At 39.7% G+C, this 15,318-nt stretch overlaps 1 long non-coding RNA gene across 1 annotated transcript; it reads right to left on the bottom strand.

Moving 5' to 3' along the window:
• Positions 1-6,018: 6,018 nt before the first annotated feature.
• On the bottom strand, positions 6,019-11,507 carry LOC137482313 (uncharacterized). Its single transcript, XR_011004002.1, has 2 exons — positions 11,422-11,507; positions 6,019-7,156 (listed from the first exon to the last, which is right to left on the bottom strand). It is a non-coding gene; the product is annotated as an uncharacterized lncRNA (long non-coding RNA).
• Positions 11,508-15,318: the final 3,811 nt, after the last annotated feature.

The raw sequence follows: 15,318 nt of genomic DNA, 5'->3' as shown, positions 1-15,318 counted from the left end.
TTGGACAAAAATATGCAAAACTGTCATAAAGATAACTTCAATAGTAACAATAACTTTAAGGAACATGAAGCACTCTAAATACAGGCCAAATTCACATTTGAGTGAGAGGGGTTTAGCCTAAATTCTTAAAAATGCAATTGCTACATAGCAATTGCTGCTATTTTACAGGAACAATTCCAAAACCACAAGGGCATGTGAGAACCTGCAGAAATGGTCTTTGTTTGTTACATTTCCAGTAAAATACCCTGGAGATGTCAGGCACTCCCAGCATTTAACATGTGTTTTCTGTCACTGGAGTGCAGCCGTGAGGGAGAATTTATTTTAATATATCAGATATATTTTATCAGATTTATTTTAATGCTTGCATGTCAATGAATGTAAAAGATAACTTTAAAAAGGGTTCCCTCTTTCCCAGAATGTTCCAAGGCTCCACAGATACGGAGCTGCTCTTATTTAGCATAAAGAAAGAAACAAGTGGCCATGTGGGGTCAGAACCACTGAGGAAGAAGAGCTCCTTCCTCTCACATCTGGAACTCACTGACAGACTCATTCCTCTCGGGAGCATCCAATGCTCTTCTGGAGAACATTTCCCAGGGTGAAATATTGGGTGTGAGCTGGGTGTAAATGTCCCCCTCACAAGTCCATCCCTGCCCAGGTTCTGCCTTTGCCTGTTGCTGTCTCCAGATCTCAACCAGGAGTGTCCGAGTCGCTCAGCTGGGGAGTCTGCTTTTGCTTTATGTTTGTTATTTCAGTCAAATTATCTCCTAAGGGTATTATCGCTTGCCTCAGCTTTTTTGAGTCAGACTCAGGAATGATGCAAAACCTGATTTTTCCCGTGTTTAAGGAATTTTTGAGGAGCATGCATTTTCCTTTCACAGGGTAGAGGAAGCCCTGCAGACAACCCAGATCCTTTTCCCCCGGTTATTCTCTCAGAGAGGCACTGCAATGTAGCCACATATGCACCTTTGGAGTTTTTAGTTAAAAGTTGGAATTGAATGGCTCATTTTTCCATCCATGAAGTAAGAAAATGTGGTCACTTGCAGGTAAAAAAAAAAAAAAAGTCAACTACAACTTAGTTTCCATGAAAACAGTCCCCATAGCTTAGTGCTTTGGCATCAGTGAATGACATTCTTCTATGTGAAATTAAAATCAATTCTCATAAAGTGCATGTATTGAATTAAAATGATCTTTCAAAAGAGCTGTCTGCTTCCCTGGCAGGATGTGAAATAAGAATTTGTCTTTGAGAATAAGAGATTCTGAGCTCCACCATCTCATCTGACACTTACTCTTGCTATGGTAAAGTCAAGTTTAATTTTTTTACTCCTGAGTTATAGAATAATTTTTTTTGTGCATCGCTGAGAATGTGATAACAAATGAAAATATATGAATGAGAAAGGAGAGGTAAAGAAATACAATATAACCCTGAAATAGCAACATGTGAACTGTGGCCATGTCATCACCAGCACCAATATTTCTTTACAAATGTGGGGTTTGCATCTTTCAGGACGAGTCTTGCACCACCTTTGGCAGCTCAGAGAGATAATTTGTCTCTTCTGAAAACAGGAGAGAAGGACAAGATTGGACTGGCAGTGACAAGGCTGGCTAGGCTTTCATAAACGATCCAAGTATTAATTTTTTTTTCTAAAATTTAAAAAAAAAAGTTTTTCTAAAAAGTCAAATTCTGTGTCTCTTTTCTCTAGCCACAAATTCTGCCTAACATTTTTCTCAATGTTTTGAACACAAAGATATAACATAATATAATAATACAATATAATAATGCATGACATGACAGAGCTCAGGCTCCAGGAAGAGCTGCTAGCATAAAATAAAGAGTAAGCAATCATTTACCTCTAAAAAGAAAAGTTTGGTTCTGTACTAAATATGAATCAAATATAGAATCTATTCTCAATTACAGATCAAATCTTAGAAGAGGTTATTAATATGCATATGGTATTGATATAATAATATTTCGGGGTATAAATAATAGAAAAGCAACAATTCAGCACAGGCTGAAATGATGAGAGCACTTCCCAAATCCTGTAAAAAGGCACCACACGTTCCCACAGGATTTGCTCTACCCTGATTCCTCATGCTCAGACTTCTCCCAGGCCATCCTGAGTCACAGGAGGTCACCTACAGCTCTGTTGATGGAGGATATTGCCAAATAATTCTGCTTTATTCTGTCTACATTGACTGAGAGCTTCAGCATTTCTGTCTCCACCTGCAGAACTTGATTTCAGCATTTAGGAATTCTGAAGAATTTAGAGCAGCTCTGCAGCCTGAGTGCACAGCCTCCAGCCAGGAGTCTGCACCACTTCAACACCGGCCCGGGGAAGATTTTGGGAGGAAGAGCTGGATCAGCTTCTGCAGAGAAAACAGAAGAAAACCCCTCACACAGCTGGAGGGTCTCTGGGCTGGTTCCCTCGACATCTTCCCATCTTTGTTATCCTCAACACTGAGCTGCACTCTCTCCTGTCTGCACTTCCCCTCTCCATTTTCCCAAAGGGGATAATAACTGGATCACCAAGGAGTAACCTCATTATCTGCAGCAAGGTTTAGCGGATTTCCCATGCCAACACATTTTTTAAAGGATATGCAGCAACATATCTGTGTTTAAAATGAATTGACTTTGATACCATGTAACCAAGGAAACAGTGTCAAAAATAGATAAAATCATGCTTGATCCAAAACATCTAAAGTTCAGGGGTTTTGTTTTGAATAATCATATTTATACATATGCCTTCAATAGAGGCAATTCAAAATAAAAAGCAGTGCAGCAACAAATGCCAAGTACTGCCACGTTTCTGGTGAACCAGAGAGACAGCACAGCTCATACCACAGACACAGAAATGCCGCTTAGTTTGTGTTATTCTGTGGCCACTCTTGGAGGTGCAAAAAGCAGGAAATACCCTGACAACAGCTGAAGTCAGCTCAGTGCTCGAATTAAGCCACTTTTGGAAAGAAACCTTTCCTTGGGGAGGCTCCTGGAATGATCCTTTGCACAGGGAGAGGTGAAGCTCCCAGGAATGGAGTCTTTACATCACCTCTGGGTCCCACATGTGAGGCCATCAGATTTATTTTAATGTTTGCATGACAATGAATTTAAAAGATAACTTTAAAAAGGCTTCTCTCTTTTCCTGAGCATTCCAAGGCTTTCCACCTCCCGAGGTCACGGATATGGATCTGCTCTTATTTAGCATAAGGAAAGAAACAAGTCGCCATGTGGGGTCAGTACCACTGGGTACAGAGAGAAATTTCAAAAACCCAGAAAGGAAAATGAAACACTGTTTTGGAGAAAGGCACTCCAAAATCTGATTTAACAAATATCAGTACTTGACAGGCTCGGGATCACCTAATACTTCTCAAGGTAACATTTAAAAAGTCCAGTCTGAAGGAATTTTTTTACCTTAATGTTGGCAATCGATGGGTAACAACAATCCCAATTAAATAACTAATAGATTAAATGTTTCTTACAGTAAATATGGAAACAAAAGAGGAAATATGTATTCTAAGTAATGTTTAAATACAGAGCTTTTACCTATCCTGGCAAAAATAGGTAAAATATGTTTTAGAAGGCGTTTCAAGAATTTTTAACACAGCTTTCTGTATTAAAGCCTTCCAGCAAGCTGCCAAAATTAAAAGATGGACTATATTAGAGTCCTTTGTTGGAGGCTTTCAGGGAAAATGAGGCATTGCCACAGTCCAAGGACAGCATTGTCCTAAATGGGAATAACTCATCACTTGTGCCTTTGGAGTTCATTATTGGCTATTTAGGGCCAAGAAGTCTGCACAGAAGATTCTGGCTGGTCCCAGGCCAATAAACAATTAAAAATTCTCCTTTTTCTCTGGGGTGATTCCAGCAGTGGCCTCTGGTGCTCTTCAGCAGCACATGAAGCTGTTTCCAGGAAAGGGAAAAAGTTTTAAGGTTTGCCAGAAGCAAGTTTGTTAGCAAAGGTCAATGCAAGTCTAATCACTACTTAATTGCTTTAATCTCTTCATTGAAAGTGAAAACAAAGGGAGGATTTTTACCTTCTATAAAAATGCTCATTAAAGACTCATAAATAATTAAATCCAAAGAAGTTGAATTTATAAACTTTTGCAGATGTGACAATGGAAATGAAAGAATAGAAATTGCTTCTTTTGCTCACTCAAATCCAGTCACAACATTTGGGTGGCTTTTATATTTGTTTTTAGTATTTATAACTTATATAATAGTTACAAAAATGCATGGGTAGCAGTTTTTCTCCATCTCAGTTCCCAGAGTTTAGTTTCTAAATTAATGAAGGCAAATTCTGAAAAAATATTCCAACTTTGTAGCTGTCTGAAACTTTAAATATTGTTCTCTAAAGTTCATATACACGAGGCAGATCTTATTCTATTTTCCTTCTCTCAGATATTCTGATATTTTCCTCATCCCTGCTTCTGCACGTGATCTGAATTTTTCTAAAAATGAATCAGCTACCAGTTTTAAATATCCATAATGAAATATCCCTATTCTCATATTAGAAAATTGTGTAGTGCAATAACAGCCATGACAAGGAGAAATATTTTATAGCTAATTGTATTTTCCACAACAGATTAGGAACCAATTTATCCCTGGATATTCTCAGGTAATGTTGTTCCCCTTATTTCTTCCCAGTGAGCACAGGCTGGAATTCATTAAAGAAAATACAGGATCTGTTCTCAAAATGGAGTTAAGGATGGAAGAAATGTATCCAAATACTAGTTTTTATTCTTTTGGCCATTCTAGTCCAGCACGTTACCCTGTTATGATCTATTGCTGTAACTCACAGCAAGCCAAGAATAATATTTCTTAAGATAGGAAACACCTCACACAATATTTTAAATAATATTCCTCTTTTCTCACACTCAGCTGATGTGCAGACAAATTCAGGAGGGCTGGCAGGGCTAAACTCCTTTTCTAAGTGTGGTACCATTAATAGTTTTGCCTTTTTGGTTTTAAAGTGATTCAAACTAAACAGGAATATGTTAAAAAATTTCAACAATTCTTTTTATTTTCCATACTTAAAAGCAATTATCCAGCTCTTCATCGAGGCTGCTGTGGGATTGAGATGCAGACTGGAAACTTTTGCCTCTGAGTTCCCACTGCTGCTGAATTTCAAGCAGTTCCAGTGGATATTCTGAGCCAGCTCTGGCAGCAGTGGCAGAAGAAATACTGCAGTATCAGATTTCTGCAGCAATCAATGGCACAGCACTGGCAGAATCTACCCTAAGGTACTTTTCTTACCCAGCATAATAATTAAAGCTGTATTTTTAAAGCACTAACAAGGTTTCTGGAATTATAAAATTACTGCAATCAGTGTACTTAATTAACCCTCTCCTGCCTCCCACTTTGCTCCATCTTTTATTCTCATTAAGTGCTATCCTGACCTTTCAGTCTGTAAAAATCAACAAAAGGCATTTCCTTTTTTATTAAAAGACTGATTGCAAGAGGCCTGAGACCACAATGGAAAGGAGAAATTACTTGTGCTCAAAAACCATCAAGTTTTTGAGACAGCCACTGCCATTTGCCCCGGTAGTAATGGCACTGCTGACCTGATCTGCAGATGCAACAAAGCAAAATAAGCCAAAGAAACATTAATGTATGATGCTATAATTCAGCAACAAATGCAGAAACTGTGAGAGAAAATGTTCAATAATTCTGTTTAGACAAGAACATCCAGCTGGAAAAAGCTACTAAGGGAAAGATTACAGAGAGCTGTTATAGTCCTACCTGAGAGGGCAGGCAAAAATATTTCAATGTGTGGAATTAAGGGCACCAAAAGACCTAAATCCAAAGGTATTTTCAAAGGCACAGCACCTTGACTCCAGAGCACACCTCTTTTCAAGGCTTTTATGGCAATCTCCTCTCATGGGATGCTACTGATGAAGGGAGAAGATCCCAAAACTTATTCCTACCCCCAATTCTCAAAATAATACACTGGAATGAGTGCAATAAAATCATAATTTGAGTCACCAGAAATTGGCCACCGTCCCCAAATGATACAAGGTTAGGCCTTTCAGAGCTTCTAAGTATTTATTTATACAAGGATTTACCCACAAGTGATCCATGAGAAGCCTGATCTGACTTTGAATCTTATTTGTGCTACCTTCTTGTCCTTCACTCCAACTGATCTACATGCTCTTTATGAAGGCCAGCTGAAAACCACCAAACCAATTTCATTACTAGTGCAGGTTATGACCAGCTCCTGTTGAGGGTCAGAAGCACTTGAATAGCCTTAGCTTGATTTCATATGTTTTTTCCTTTATTTATGAATGTCTCAAATGCCCTACACTTGTCTCTAATCATAAATAAAAAGAAAAGGAAGGAAGTGGTCCATAATATAACTGTTCTTAGTCTAATTCTTCTCATTAATCTGCCTTATTGGTTGTGGCACACACTTGTTCTAGGCAGTGAAGGTTTAATAGCCCTGTTTCTTTTACCATCATCCATACAGCAGCCTGTCGATCAATGGCAATTATTACTTAATGAACACGTAATGATGGGTGAGCCCGGGGAGAAGGGAACAAATAAATCACTCATTAGAGCCCTGAGTGGGAGCTCCCACTGTCTCCTGTCAGAGTGCTCCTGGAGCAGCTTTGTTTAGCCAACATCCTCAGGAACAATCAGCATCAGCAGGTGCTGCAGAGTGCTGGAAATCTTCAGTGACCTCGAGGATATTCAGCTTCAACAGGAGATGCACACAAACGTGTTTGCAGCTTAATTGAAAACTCTCTTCTGAGCAGTTCTTTACAGAAAATAAAGGCTCACAGAGCTTTTTGGGTTTTTTCCTGATTTTTCTAAACAGCTTTTTTTTTTTTTTTTTTCTTTCACTCCTCAAATATCAGCAGAGTTGCATTCTTATTCCAGTTGAAATAATAAAGCCTTTTCAGAAGCTTTAATGTGGAATTCAGTGACTAAGCATGATTTTAACAGTGCTTGTATATTCATAGGCCTGAGCAGGAAGGGATCGCATTGAGCTACATCAATCAATATTGTGCCAGTAAAACAGGCTCCATGTTTCACAGAAATGATGCAGGTATTTGCTTTTGTGATGCTAATTCCTGCTGATTGAGCTCTGAAGCAAAATATTTTACACCTTAGTATGAATTACCAAAAGTTCTAGCCTGGTTTCCACATCAATTCCTCATTTTTCTGGTTTATTTAGACAATCCTACCAAAGTTAAAGTGATGTGAGAAAGGAAATCAACAGCTGATAATCCACAGGCAATCAAATCAAGAATTTCTTGGAACAAACCCATGAATTGGGAATGTGCAGAGGTGTATTGACTGAAATTCTGCAGATTTCCCCTCACCTTCCATATTGACGTAAAACTGCTCCAGTATCCTCTTTCTTCAGTTGATGTTTGGCTTTTTCAAATACCAGAGTCACAACAGCAAAATTTAAATAAAGTTATTTAAAACTTCAAAATCAAAGTGGGATTTCCTCATACGATGCCATCATTTCCATGAGATGGAAACAGGCTAGCACCATTGGAGCAGTGAATTTTTATGTTTCTTTCATCCCACAAGTCAGTTCCTGTACAGTTCTTCACATTCCTTGTGTTAACAACCCTTGATTTGCAAGAAGAATCCTTCTTTCACTTTAAGAAAGCTCAGGTTGTTTTAACATACAGTTTAGCAACTTTCTAAAACAAATGCTTCCAGAAGAGAATAAAGCTTCTAGAAGCTCCCTGCGCAAACTTAAACAAGGATGAATCCAGTAAAAAATGCAGAGAAAGGGTAACTTCCTCATTCAAGGAAGACTTATTTTCTGTGTTATGGATTCATTTATTTGCTTTCAGCCTTGAAAAAAATCTTACTACAAATTTAAGAGCACGTTTTGACTAGTCAAAGTCTCCTCCTAATTTGATGTGGTGTTTGCCAGGCAGAAAAGCCTGTTAGACATTCAAATAACAGATTAACTGTAAAGCACTGGATAAACCCACTCTGTGTTTTCAAACATATCATTAAAGGAATGGCTTCTGGGGGGAGAAAAAAAGGAAAACCCTACAGATTTCTAAAGCTTTCCTGCCTTTAAGGAAGGGGGGAAAAAACGAAAGAAAAAGAACTGTTTCAAGTCAAAGCAGGTAACTGTTCCAGGGCATTGCCTCACTGAAGAGAATTTCAATTCTTAATTGTAATTTCTATCAACAGAGAAAACTCATAATCATTCTTATCTCCTAAAATAGCTTGTTAAACATGAAAAAAGCTTATTGCTGAAACAGACTGTATCTAGGCAGGAATCATAACCAGAAACGTGTTTTAATTACCTTTTTCCAATATCTTCAGCTAAAAGTTAATTTTAATGAGCAGAAACAGTGGTGTTGTTTTTTTTTTCCTTTCCATTTCCCATGGGTTTTGTTTGTCATTTTGTCTCAAGCAGGCAAAAAGAGTTCTGGAGATGAGTTTTTCTATCAGGACGACACGGGACAGTTTCAAAGGTGAGGTGTTCCTTTTCTGAAAGTCAATTCCAGCTCATTAAAAGCAAAAGCAGGAAAAGGTATGGGAATAAATCACACAGACTCCATTTTCTTCATGGTGGCAAAAGGCCATTCTTTAGTCACATATCCTTTTTATCCTTTTTACACATATCCTTTTTATAGTTTTAGAGACCTCGTGTGGGGCTCCAATTGGTCAGGAGCTTTCTTGCCAATTACTTCATTGGTTCATAACAAGTTGTTATCCTGTATTGATTGGTCACTCAAACCTCGGTGTGTACATGCAGGAAAAGCTGTTTGCAAGGGATAGTAAGAGAAAAGAGATAGTGAGAGTTTGTAAGAGAAAAATTTTCATTTTTCTAATGGTGTAAAAACAGTTTATGCAGGTGCTAGCTGTTTTTCACCCAGGAATAGATTGTTATGTTAACGAACTGCTCACACCAGGAATGCTTTCACACTGGAACTTGCAAAGTGCTGGCTTTGACAAGGCCAGCCACTGATTCCAGGAGAGCAGGATTCTATGAATCATTTCTTTATGATTTTTCCACCTTACTGCAACAGAAAAGCACCTGGATTCAGTGTCACACAGGCAGAAATGCAGGGTGATGGACACTCCATAACTAACGTGCTCCAAACCACAACAACCACTGGAAAAAGTTGGGTTCTTTAAGTCTTTCCACAGTAAAGTATTGACTGCATCATCCTTGAGGGCACTTGCCCTTACCTAACAGCAAAATTTAAACTGAGTTTGACAGATGGTGTTTATCAAGCTTTTTTTTTTCCCCTTCAAAAAAAAACAAACCAAGAGGAAACAGCTACAGCACAAGTATTTGTGTCTAGGAGAAGCACGGATATCATCCCACCTTTGACTGAGACACTGAGGCTGTGAATGAGCCCTTGATTCAGTGCCAGCTGTAAACACTGGTGTTCAGAAAAGCAAAATATTTATCAGTTAGGATCTAGGATGACAAATTATTCACAAATTCGAGAATAACTCAATTTTGTTTTCTATGTGGCTGAAGCCAAACCAAACCAAATACCTTACAAACAATGAGGACAGAGAAAGGAGAGCAATGCTCACAATCCAGTACAGAAACATGCAAGAAGACAACTCCAGCAGAAATAACACCTGCCATCAAAACTTCGGATTTTAATCAAAATATTGGAAAGAAATCCTCAAAATTAGACATGATATCTAAAAGATCCTGCTCAGACCTCCTGGCTGGTTCAGACTGACAGCCTGGCTCTGCCCAAGCACTCAGGATGCCCACTGGCATTACCCTGTGCATTTCTGAGGGACAGGAAGCACATGCTGCTGAGGGTGGACATGTTTGAAAAATAATTACACCATTAAAAATTTGTTATTCCCTCTTAATTGTTGGAAGCTTCAAGCCAGTGGTGCTGGGGGAAGCCTGAAGAACAAAGCACATTTTCTTCTGCTTTGTCAGATTTTGATACTCCTGTACCCAGATAGCCTTAAAGTGATTATTATCTGAGCCCTTCTCAGCTGACATTAGCAGGCTGATCAGAAAGACTCTACACTTGAGTAGAGCCAAACTCTCTTTCAAAAATGATCTAATAATCATAATTTCTCTTGATTTTCTGTAAAATGATTTTTTTTAGTATCTGCTGCTATTATGCTGGGATGAAGAACAATTTTGATGGGGAGCAACAGAAAAATTAAATTAGCACATTTCAAAGCCTTTGAAAGGCACTCTCAGAAGAAGACAAAAAATCCCAAATTAATAAAAAGTCTTATATTAACAAAGAGATTTTGATAGCTTTTGAAAAAAATAGATCTGAGTACTATCAAATATCTTTTATTGTCTTTTTTCCCATTCATATTTCCCAGTTCCTTCCCCCACCTTGCCTAAACATGTTCTTTGAGATTGTATAAAGTTGTCAGACAATTTTTTAACAATACATCTTTGGAGATTTTCTTGGGTTTATGAAAGAAAACAGCAAACAGGAAAAAAAAAATTAATTCTTTAAATAGTCAAGGACAAAGAAGAGAAGCTATGTTTAAGCAAAGCTGTCTCAAAATTAAGGCAGGGCACTAAAAATGCCAGCCAGTTACATATGCTCCATGGCTCCCTACTAAATAAATCCTCAGCACTGCTGTGCTCCTTTCCTGGTGGATGTAGAAGTATTAGCTGCAATTTGTCACTGCGTTATGTCAGGGAGGGAAGGTTTGCTCTTAAAATGCCACTTGGAGAGTAAACAGCAGCCTGCAGAGCAGGATTTGTTTATATCACTTTGGCTACGATGAATAACACACTTAGAAAGATATATTGAATATGAAACATGGAAGTGTAAAAGTTGTGACTTGTGTTAAATATTCACTGCCATTGCTGCCAGAACTGGGATATGGAGCTCGTGTATTTCAGGCAAAGCCAGTACAGGTCACTGCTGTATATCCCAGCTAAAGCCTTCTGTGCATTGCTGGTTCTCCTTTTCCCCCTGCTCTCCACTCAGCCAGTGTCTCTGTGCTCTACCCAGGAGTGGCCACACCTCACCCAAGAGCTGCTGCACATCCCTGGAGTGATTCCTGCTGGATGGGTGGGTGTTTATCCGCAGGTACAGACACCCCACACCCTCGGGGCTGCTGAAGCAGAGAACTCCGCTCAGATGATGAACTCCTTTAACACTCTCCACCCACACACAGCACAAACCCCCTAAACACTGAATGTTAAGCTGCCTGTAAGTAACAAGAGAACGAAAATATTCAAGAGACAGAAAGCATTTTCCCTCTAAGAAAATGAGAAATCACACAATGTATCTTCCAGTGCAATCACAAGTGTCCTGGGACATGACTGGAGACGTCTCTGGAAGCACCAGAGTGGAAGAAGTGCCTCTAATGATGCAGTAAAACTACAGCTGTGCCACACCACAGTCAATAATTACTGGCATCTGAGGCTACAGGGGAATTCACTATAGATTCATATATATGTGAAGAAAAGCTATTTAATCCATAGAAACATAATGGCTGTACTGACCTTTCCTCACTGCTCCCTCACCTTCCCAGGCTGCTGCAGGTCCTCGTGACTGAGAGCAGCTGCTCCCACACCTTCCCTGCATTTAACGATGTCCCAGGAACACCCTCTGACCCCAGCATCACCTGGGGCCAGCTGCTGCCCCTTCCCCTTCCCTTGGAGCCCATGAGATTGTGCTTCATGCTAAAAAAGCCCCAACAGTGTGTTCAAAGTCTGAAATCTGCCCCAAAGTTGGGTGTGCTCCCAGGACAATGTTGGGATGCAGTTGAAACTTTTAGTCAGGTACTGGGAAATGTTCCTGCTGCTGGAGTTCAGCTGGCAGAAGTGGGGAAGAGAATTAAGGGATGCAATATGAGAATAAAGCACCTTTAACATTGTAGAATGTGTTGCACTATGTGTTACTCCTTAAAACCCAGCTCTGGCTCTGTTTGCTCATTCCCTGTGCTGAGGACACTGGAAGCAGTTGCTGGTGCATTTTGTACATCTTTGCAAAACATAGCAGTCCCTCCCTCAGAGGCTGGGGGGCTGCACAGCACTTTTTAGTGTATAAATCCCATTAAAACATCTGAAATATTATTATTGGTTGGCAAATGACTTAAAACAGAAAGACACTAGGTTAAGATTAGATTTTAGGATGAAATTACTCTCTGTGAGGGAGGTGAGGCCCTGGCACAGGGTGCCCAGAGCAGCTGTGGCTGCCCCTGGATCCCTGGCAGTGTCCAAGGCCAGGCTGGACACTGGGGCTTGGAGCAGCCTGGGATAGTGGAAGGTGTCCCTGCCATGGCAGGGGGTAGCACTGGATGAGGTCTCCTCCAGCCAAGGCCATTCTATGATTCCATAATTCTAAATACTACTATACAGAAGAGTTATTACTTTATCTAATGTAAATTCTCCTTTACAGGGCTTACAGTGTGTGAAAAGAGATGCAGATTTTGTTTCAAATTTAGTCATGTGTCCACCTGCAAGAATTAATTCCAGTGAGTCATTTGGCAAAGACTAATTGAGCTGATCTACATTATACAAGAACAAAGACCTAACGGAGTCTAAGATGTGTTGTTGTGTATATTATCACATAAAATATCTTCCACACAGATGATTCTTTAATGGGATTTAAATGTTCAGATTTTAGAGCCACTGGTTAGAGCTCAGCAAAGGCACTGCAGCATGCAAATCCCAGCAATCTCTGCTTTCACAACGCTGTTCCACTAACAGGTTTTGCACAAGATTGATTGTGTGCCTTGCTTCTTCCAGGCAAAACTACAAACCCAGTCCAAACTCAGTGGAGTTAAGCTTTAAACAGAGAAAGAAGAGCCTGTTGAATGTAAATGTAGTTCACAGGTTAGTTTCTAAGGTCTAACTGTACCTCTGCTGCTCCCAGCCAAGTTTATCATTTTATTGTACTTCCTATGGATTGCCATTGCTCCCTGTTGCCTGGCTGTGTTCAGGGTGTGACAGTTCAGGAGGATCCGTGGAGCCCTGGGGAATCTGTGGGGATCCTGGTGGGGAGCAGGAGGAATTGCCTAATGATCCCTACAAAAACGCTTCTGTTCTGTTTTCCACTTAGAAATAAATGAATCATGGGACACGAGCAGATCGAGGTGGCTCCTGCAAACTTGTACCACATTAGGAACAGATTTTGGACAATTCATCATTTCACAAAGCAAAATAGGTCCTTAAGGAATTTATTTTGAAGTCTGTTAATGGTTCCTAAAAGCTCAGAGAGCGCTGGGTGCTGTGCTCAGGGTTCTCCAAAAACACAGCTCAGCTTGGAAACCCTCCTCTGGCCAGCTTGCTCTCGTTCACCCTGCATGGCTTTCACCTGGATCACCAGGAATCGCATCACCCAGCACTGCAGGCGGGCAGTGGATGGCACAGAATCCCATAAATGCTGAGACTGGAAGGAACCTGTGGAGATCATCTTCTCCCACCCTGGCTCATAGCAGTGGTGCTAGACTACAGGTAGTACACTGCTAGATACTTGAAGAATTTTTTTAAAAGCTAGTAAGTTGAAGGGGTTTAATGCTCAAATTAAACATTATTTTTCAGGTATAAGGCCTACCATGAGATTAAGTAGTGTGAGTAAGAATATATCCCATATTGATATTGCACAATGCTGGGGCTCATTCTTATGACAAAGATTTTAATGTGAACAGAAAAGAAATTCAATTAAATCATTGTTATAGCAGTGCTTTAATTAAGTAAGTTCCTTTTTTAAAGACTAAATGTCTGAGCTTTAGGATTTAATTTTTTAAAATATAAACCTGCAAAAATTGATCTAATTATCATTTTGTTTTACACTTTCTGGATTTATTCTACATAAATGCAATTTACCTAAATGGTTCTGTGCCAAATATTTAGTTTTTTTTTTTTTTTTTTCCCTTGTTATGATGCAATATAAACATTTGAAGAAAGAATTTCTTCACCTTTTCTAACTAAATCCATGCTGTACCAAAACGTCCCAGCGTGGCTCTGAGTACCCATCCTAAGCCATTTACTGAAACCATGCCCAGAAGAGCTGAGGCTGGGAATCTCCCCACCCCATCCCAGGATTCCTTCCACAGGATTTATCAGGAGCTGTCCAGAGCCCGTGTGGCTGCTCCCAACCCTCTGACCTGAGCAGGGCTTTCCTGAAGTTGTAGCTCGAGCTCGCAGTCTAAAGCCACTGTGGCAGGGGCCTTGTGATGGTATCACAAATGAAAATATCCAAATGAAAAGACTGAACAGTCCCCATGACCTGAGCACTTTGAAGCTTTCTTCCATTCACTGCTCTGCCCAGGTCAAGTCTCACCTCCTGGTTTAACAGGCTGCAGCCAGCAAGGGAGAAGGTGCTCCATGGACACGAGGCTGCAGTGTCAGGCAGCACGACCAGCCTGAGCAGCAGAACACAGCCTTTCAACTCCAGTCCGGTCTGGCTGCTACTAAAATCAAACCAAAAAATGAGAGGCTTTCATCACCATTCAGCCCAGAGTACTGGCTTAAAATAGAATCCAATTTTGGCTGGTATCAAATATTTTAACATTAAAGGTTCTATTAATACCATTCAATAATATATGCCTTTTTAACATAGAACACATAGGTCAGTTTTTGATTAAGATTAGAACTTCTCCATGAGAAATGACTTCATTCTGACCCCTGATTAATAGAACAGTCTATTTTTCATATGTTTAAATAAATAAGTATGAGAGTGTATCAAAGAGGTGAGCCTAACTAGGCAGGCTATGAAAATATAATGCTCAGGGAAGTCCATCAAACTTCAGCTGCAATTCCAGCACTGTTGCTCCTGCATTTCTGCACCATACAGAAACAGTGGCACAGATCCTTCCATGTGGAAGGAAACACTGCTCTGTCAAGGTTTCCATTCACAGCTTTAACAGCACCGCGACAATTTCTCCTTAGAAGAAAATTACCACCACGCAGCTCTGCATCTATCATTTCATGGTGTTTCTCCCATTTTTGATTCAGCATTTATGAGCTTGCTTTTAGCTACAAGTTTATTATTATCCATTTCTAGGAAGCCAACAAACTAGTAAATTATGTATTTGAAAGCCCTGCTGTCTGACATTTTTAAAGTTCATTGGATTTTTTTTTTTCTTTTGCAGAGTAGAAATTTGTAGCAAACACTCAAGATCTGATAACTGATTCCCATTTAGATGTCATTGAGACATAAGTGCAATGTATTTTCATTAATATTTCATCGTGCAAGTGTTCCTTGCTCTGACATTGCCATCTTGTAGTTGTTTGTCCCCCATCTAAAGAGCAACTTGTAATCAGATCGGGATATTGGACTTCATTGTCTGTCACCACACATTCTTAGCACAGAGAATGTTATTAAGTTATAATTGCCTCTGTTTTTCCCTTACGGGAAGATGAAGAACAATAGACA

The sequence above is a fragment of the Anomalospiza imberbis genome, chromosome 14 (assembly GCF_031753505.1).
Source record: "Anomalospiza imberbis isolate Cuckoo-Finch-1a 21T00152 chromosome 14, ASM3175350v1, whole genome shotgun sequence".
Classification (NCBI taxonomy): Eukaryota; Metazoa; Chordata; class Aves; order Passeriformes; family Viduidae; genus Anomalospiza; species Anomalospiza imberbis.
This window is presented reverse-complemented; position numbering and strand designations above follow the sequence as displayed.